The sequence below is a fragment of the Anoplopoma fimbria genome, unplaced genomic scaffold (genome assembly GCF_027596085.1).
Source record: "Anoplopoma fimbria isolate UVic2021 breed Golden Eagle Sablefish unplaced genomic scaffold, Afim_UVic_2022 Un_contig_11964_pilon_pilon, whole genome shotgun sequence".
Lineage (NCBI taxonomy): Eukaryota > Metazoa > Chordata > Actinopteri > Perciformes > Anoplopomatidae > Anoplopoma > Anoplopoma fimbria.
In genome coordinates, this window is record NW_026551530.1 from 53 (window position 1) to 6,342 (window position 6,290).

The 6,290-nt window shown below is 43.5% G+C and overlaps 10 non-coding genes and 3 pseudogenes across 10 annotated transcripts; all 13 read right to left on the reverse strand.

Moving 5' to 3' along the window:
* Window positions 1–200: 200 nt before the first annotated feature.
* On the reverse strand, window positions 201–319 carry LOC129115644 (5S ribosomal RNA). The gene has a single exon (XR_008533200.1). It is a non-coding gene; the product is annotated as a 5S ribosomal RNA (ribosomal RNA).
* Window positions 320–698: 379 nt separating this feature from the next.
* On the reverse strand, window positions 699–817 carry LOC129115654 (5S ribosomal RNA). The gene has a single exon (XR_008533206.1). It is a non-coding gene; the product is annotated as a 5S ribosomal RNA (ribosomal RNA).
* A 152-nt stretch (window positions 818–969) lies between these two features.
* On the reverse strand, window positions 970–1,088 carry LOC129115655 (5S ribosomal RNA). The gene has a single exon (XR_008533207.1). It is a non-coding gene; the product is annotated as a 5S ribosomal RNA (ribosomal RNA).
* A 377-nt stretch (window positions 1,089–1,465) lies between these two features.
* LOC129115656 (5S ribosomal RNA) lies at window positions 1,466–1,584 on the reverse strand. The gene has a single exon (XR_008533208.1). It is a non-coding gene; the product is annotated as a 5S ribosomal RNA (ribosomal RNA).
* Window positions 1,585–1,963: 379 nt separating this feature from the next.
* On the reverse strand, window positions 1,964–2,082 carry LOC129115657 (5S ribosomal RNA). The gene has a single exon (XR_008533209.1). It is a non-coding gene; the product is annotated as a 5S ribosomal RNA (ribosomal RNA).
* A 381-nt stretch (window positions 2,083–2,463) lies between these two features.
* On the reverse strand, window positions 2,464–2,582 carry LOC129115645 (5S ribosomal RNA). The gene has a single exon (XR_008533201.1). It is a non-coding gene; the product is annotated as a 5S ribosomal RNA (ribosomal RNA).
* Window positions 2,583–2,900: 318 nt separating this feature from the next.
* On the reverse strand, window positions 2,901–3,019 carry LOC129115649 (5S ribosomal RNA). The gene has a single exon (XR_008533204.1). It is a non-coding gene; the product is annotated as a 5S ribosomal RNA (ribosomal RNA).
* Window positions 3,020–3,399: 380 nt separating this feature from the next.
* On the reverse strand, window positions 3,400–3,519 carry LOC129115648 (5S ribosomal RNA). The gene has a single exon (XR_008533203.1). It is a non-coding gene; the product is annotated as a 5S ribosomal RNA (ribosomal RNA).
* A 378-nt stretch (window positions 3,520–3,897) lies between these two features.
* Window positions 3,898–4,016, reverse strand: LOC129115653 (5S ribosomal RNA; annotated as a pseudogene).
* Window positions 4,017–4,394: 378 nt separating this feature from the next.
* Window positions 4,395–4,514, reverse strand: LOC129115650 (5S ribosomal RNA). Its single transcript, XR_008533205.1, has one exon. It is a non-coding gene; the product is annotated as a 5S ribosomal RNA (ribosomal RNA).
* A 371-nt stretch (window positions 4,515–4,885) lies between these two features.
* LOC129115652 (5S ribosomal RNA) lies at window positions 4,886–5,003 on the reverse strand (annotated as a pseudogene).
* Window positions 5,004–5,376: 373 nt separating this feature from the next.
* On the reverse strand, window positions 5,377–5,498 carry LOC129115651 (5S ribosomal RNA; annotated as a pseudogene).
* Window positions 5,499–5,877: 379 nt separating this feature from the next.
* LOC129115646 (5S ribosomal RNA) lies at window positions 5,878–5,996 on the reverse strand. Its single transcript, XR_008533202.1, has one exon. It is a non-coding gene; the product is annotated as a 5S ribosomal RNA (ribosomal RNA).
* Between the last annotated feature and the right edge of the window lie 294 nt (window positions 5,997–6,290).

Genomic DNA, 6,290 nt, shown 5'->3' on the forward strand with positions numbered 1-6,290 from the left:
ACTGTTGAAATGTAGAATACGTTAGCATAAAATTGAAAAGAAAATGATCGATGAGCTTAGGAATGATGAAAGCCATCATTTAACTGGATTTGTGTCATTTCTATACCGGCAAGTCATGATCTAGCTATTTCCTTCCCACCCTGTCGGTGTCCACTGAAAAAGCAGCAGCGCCCTCTGCTTTTTGTAAAGAGGAGTGAAAAAGCTTACAGCACCTGGTATTCCCAGGCGGTCTCCCATCCAAGTACTGACCAGGCCCGACCCTGCTTAGCTTCCGAGATCAGACGAGATCGGGCGTGTTCAGGGTGGTATGGCCGTAAGCAAATATTGCGCCTACCAAAGGGCCTTTTAAAGATACTATATCACCACGCTTTGCTCTTTCGTCTATACAGGGAGCGCCTGCAGATTGCCAGACACACTCACAGCTTTTAAATGTCAAATCAGAATGTACAAAGTGGCTATAAGGATCACAAATGTAGTGCAGTAAAAAGATTAATATTTACTGTTGAAATGTAGAATACGTTAGCATAAAATTGAAAAGAAAATGATCGATGAGCTTAGGAATGATGAAAGCCATCATTTAACTGGATTTGTGTCATTTCTATACCGGCAAGTCATGATCTAGCTATTTCCTTCCCACCCTGTCGGTGTCCACTGAAAAAGCAGCAGCGCCCTCTGCTTTTTGTAAAGAGGAGTGAAAAAGCTTACAGCACCTGGTATTCCCAGGCGGTCTCCCATCCAAGTACTGACCAGGCCCGACCCTGCTTAGCTTCCGAGATCAGACGAGATCGGGCGTGTTCAGGGTGGTATGGCCGTAAGCAAATATTGCGCCTACCAAAGGGCCTTTTAAAGATACTATATCACCACGCTTTGCTCTTTCGTCTATACAGGGAGCGCCTGCAGATTGCCAGACACACTCACAGCTTTTAAATGTCAAATCAGAATGTACAAAGTGGTGTAAAGAGGAGGAAAAGCTTACAGCACCTGGTATTCCCAGGCGGTCTCCCATCCAAGTACTGACCAGGCCCGACCCTGCTTAGCTTCCGAGATCAGACGAGATCGGGCGTGTTCAGGGTGGTATGGCCGTAAGCAAATATTGTGCCTACCAAAGGGCCTTTTAAAGATACTATATCACCACGCTTTGCTCTTTCGTCTATACAGGGAGCGCCTGCAGATTGCCAGACACACTCACAGCTTTTAAATGTCAAATCAGAATGTACAAAGTGGCTATAGGATCACAAATGTAGTGCAGTAAAAAGATTAATATTTACTGTTGAAATGTAGAATACGTTAGCATAAAATTGAAAAGAAAATGATCGATGAGCTTAGGAATGATGAAAGCCATCATTTAACTGGATTTGTGTCATTTCTATACCGGCAAGTCATGATCTAGCTATTTCCTTCCCACCCTGTCGGTGTCCACTGAAAAGCAGCAGCGCCCTCTGCTTTTTGTAAAGAGGAGTGAAAAAGCTTACAGCACCTGGTATTCCCAGGCGGTCTCCCATCCAAGTACTGACCAGGCCCGACCCTGCTTAGCTTCCGAGATCAGACGAGATCGGGCGTGTTCAGGGTGGTATGGCCGTAAGCAAATATTGCGCCTACCAAAGGGCCTTTTAAAGATACTATATCACCACGCTTTGCTCTTTCGTCTATACAGGGAGCGCCTGCAGATTGCCAGACACACTCACAGCTTTTAAATGTCAAATCAGAATGTACAAAGTGGCTATAAGGATCACAAATGTAGTGCAGTAAAAAGATTAATATTTACTGTTGAAATGTAGAATACGTTAGCATAAAATTGAAAAGAAAATGATCGATGAGCTTAGGAATGATGAAAGCCATCATTTAACTGGATTTGTGTCATTTCTATACCGGCAAGTCATGATCTAGCTATTTCCTTCCCACCCTGTCGGTGTCCACTGAAAAAGCAGCAGCGCCCTCTGCTTTTTGTAAAGAGGAGTGAAAAAGCTTACAGCACCTGGTATTCCCAGGCGGTCTCCCATCCAAGTACTGACCAGGCCCGACCCTGCTTAGCTTCCGAGATCAGACGAGATCGGGCGTGTTCAGGGTGGTATGGCCGTAAGCAAATATTGCGCCTACCAAAGGGCCTTTTAAAGATACTATATCACCACGCTTTGCTCTTTCGTCTATACAGGGAGCGCCTGCAGATTGCCAGACACACTCACAGCTTTTAAATGTCAAATCAGAATGTACAAAGTGGCTATAAGGATCACAAATGTAGTGCAGTAAAAAGATTAATATTTACTGTTGAAATGTAGAATACGTTAGCATAAAATTGAAAAGAAAATGATCGATGAGCTTAGGAATGATGAAAGCCATCATTTAACTGGATTTGTGTCATTTCTATACCGGCAAGTCATGATCTAGCTATTTCCTTCCCACCCTGTCGGTGTCCACTGAAAAAGCAGCAGCGCCCTCTGCTTTTTGTAAAGAGGAGTGAAAAAAAGCTTACAGCACCTGGTATTCCCAGGCGGTCTCCCATCCAAGTACTGACCAGGCCCGACCCTGCTTAGCTTCCGAGATCAGACGAGATCGGGCGTGTTCAGGGTGGTATGGCCGTAAGCAAATATTGCGCCTACCAAAGGGCCTTTTAAAGATACTATATCACCATGCTTTGCTCTTTCGTCTATACAGGGAGCACCTGCAGATTGCCCCAAATGTAGTGCAGTAAAAAGATTAATAATTACTGTTGAAATGTAGAATACGTTAGCATAAAATTGAAAAGAAAATGATCGATGAGCTTAGGAATGATGAAAGCCATCATTTAACTGGATTTGTGTCATTTCTATACCGGCAAGTCATGATCTAGCTATTTCCTTCCCACCCTGTCGGTGTCCACTGAAAAAGCAGCAGCGCTCTGCTTTTTGTAAAAGGAGTGAAAAAGCTTACAGCACCTGGTATTCCCAGGTGTCTCCCATCCAAGTACTGACCAGGCCCGACCCTGCTTAGCTTCCGAGATCAGATGAGATCGGGCGTGTTCAGGGTGGTATGGGCCGTAAGCAAATATTGCGCCTACCAAAGGGCCTTTTAAAGATACTATATCACCACGCTTTGCTCTTTCGTCTATACAGGGAGCGCCTGCAGATTGCCAGACACACTCACAGCTTTTAAATGTCAAATCAGAATGTACAAAGTGACTATAAGGATCACAAATGTAGTACAGTAAAAGATTAATATTTACTGTTGAAATGTAGAATACGTTAGCATAAAATTGAAAAGAAAATGATCGATGAGCTTAGGAATGATGAAAGCCATCATTTAACTGGATTTGTGTCATTTCTATACCGGCAAAGTCATGTCTAGCTATTTCCTTCCCACCCTGTCAGTGTCCACTGAAAAAAGCAGCAGCGCCCTCTGCTTTTTGTAAAGAGGAGTGAAAAAAGCTTACAGCACCTGGTATTCCCAGGCAGTCTCCCATCCAAGGTACTGACCAGGCCCGACCCTGCTTAGCTTCCGAGATCAGACGAGATCGGGCGTGTTCAGGGTGGTATGGCCGTAAGCAAATATTGCGCCTACCAAAGGGCCTTTTAAAGATACTATATCACCTCATGCTTTGCTCTTTCGTCTATACAGGGAGCACCTGCAGATTGCCAGACACACTCACAGCTTTTAAATGTCAAATCAGAATGTACAAAGTGACTATAAGGATCACAAATGTAGTGCAGTAAAGATTAATATTTACTGTTGAAATGTAGAATACGTTAGCATAAAATTGAAAAGAAAATGATCGATGAGCTTAGGAATGATGAAAGCCATCATTTAACTGATTTGTGTCATTTCTATACCGGCAAGTCATGATCTAGCTATTTCCTTCCCACCTGTCGGTGTCCACTGAAAAAGCAGCAGCGCCTCTGCTTTTTGTAAAGAGGAGTGAAAAAAAGCTTACAGCACCTGGTATTCCCAGGCGGTCTCCCCATCCAAGTACTGACCAGGCCCGACCCTGCCAAGCTTCCGAGATCAGACGAGATCGGGCGTGTTCAGGTGGTATGGCCGTAAGCAAATATTGCGCCTACCAAAGGGCCTTTTAAAGATACTATATCACCATGCTTTGCTCTTTCGTCTATACAGGACACACTGCAGATTGCCAGACACACTAACAGCTTTTAAATGTCAAATCAGAATGTACAAAGTGACTATAAGGATCACAAATGTAGTGCAGTAAAAAGATTAATATTTACTTGTTGAAATGTAGAATACGTTAGCATAAAATTGAAAAGAAAAATGATCGATGAGCTTAGGAATGATGAAAGCCATCATTTAACTGGATTTGTGTCATTTCTATACCGGCAAGTCATGATCTAGCTATTTCCTTCCCACCCTGTCAGTGTCCACTGAAAAAGCAGCAGCGCCGCTGCTTTTTAAAGAGGAGTGAAAAAAGCTTACAGCACCTGGTATTCCCAGGCGGTCTCCCATCCAAGTACTGACCACGCCCGACCCTGCTTAGCTTCCGAGATCAGACGAGATCGGGCGTGTTCAGGGTGGTATGGGCTGCAAATATTGCGCCTACCAAAGGGCCTTTTAAAGATACTATATCACCATGCTTTGCTCTTTCGTCTATACAGGGAGCGCTGCAGATTGCCAGACACACTCACAACTTTTAAATGTCAAATCAGAATGTACAAAGTGGCTATAAGGATCTGGAAATGTAGTGCAGTAAAAAGATTAATATTTACTGTTGAAATGTAGAATACGTTAGCATAAAATTGAAAAGAAATGATCGAGGAGCTTAGGAATGATGAAAGCCATCATTTAACTGGATTTGTGTCATTTCTATACCGGCAAGTCATGATCTAGCTATTTCCTTCCCACCCTGTCGGTGTCCACTGAAAAAGCAGCAGCGCCCTCTGCTTTGTAAGCAGGAGGAAAAAGCTTACAGCACCTGGTAGTTCCGGGCGTCTCCCATCCAAGTACTGACCAGGCCCGACCCTGCTTAGCTTCCGAGATCAGACGAGATCGGGCGTGTTCAGGGTGGTATGGCCGTAAGCAAATATTGCGCCTACCAAAGGGCCTTTTAAAGATACTATATCACCACGCTTTGCTCTTTCGTCTATACAGGGCGCCTGCAGATTGCCAGACACACTCACAGCTTTTAAAATGTCAAATCAGAATGTACAAAGTGGCTATAAGGATCACAAATGTAGTGCAGTAAAAAGATTAATATTTACTGTTGAAATGTAGAATACGTTAGCATAAAATTGAAAAGAAAATGATCGATGAGCTTAGGAATGATGAAAGCCATCATTTAACTGGATTTGTGTCATTTCTATACCGGCAAGTCATGATCTAGCTATTTCCTTCCACCCTGTCGGTGTCCACTGAAAAAGCAGCAGCGCCTGCTTTTTTAAAAGAGGAGTGAAAAGCTTACACAGCACCTGGTATTCCCAGGCGGTCTCCCCATCCAAGTACTGACCAGGCCCGACCCTGCTTAGCTTCCGAGATCAGACGAGATCAGGCGTGTTCAGGGTGGTATGGCCGTAAGCAAATATTGCGCCTACCAAAGGGCCTTTTAAAGATACTATATCACCATGCTTTGCTCTTTCGTCTATACAGGGAGCACCTGCAGATTGCCAGACACACTCACAGCTTTTAAATGTCAAATCAGAATGTACAAAGTGGCTATAAGGATCACAAATGTAGTGCAGTAAAAAGATTAATATTTACTGTTGAAATGTAGAATACGTTAGCATAAAATTGAAAAGAAAATGATCGATGAGCTTAGGAATGATGAAAGCCATCATTTAACTGGATTTGTGTCATTTCTATACCGGCAAGTCATGATCTAGCTATTTCCTTCCCACCCTGTCGGTGTCCACTGAAAAAGCAGCAGCGCCTCTGCTTTTTGTAAAGAGGAGTGAAAAAAGCTTACAGCACCTGGTATTCCCAGGCGGTCTCCCATCCAAGTACTGACCAGGCCCGACCCTGCTTAGCTTCCGAGATCAGACGAGATCGGGCGTGTTCAGGGTGGTATGGCCGTAAGCAAATATTGCGCCTACCAAAGGGCCTTTTAAAGATACTATATCACCACGCTTTGCTCTTTCGTCTATACAGGGAGCGCCTGCAGATTGCCAGACACACTCACAGCTTTTAAATGTCAAATCAGAATGTACAAAGTGGCTATAAGGATCACAAATGTAGTGCAGTAAAAAGATTAATATTTACTGTTGAAATGTAGAATACGTTAGCATAAAATTGAAAAGAAAATGATCGATGAGCTTAGGAATGATGAAAGCCATCATTTAACTGGATTTGTGTCATTTCTATACCGGCAAGTC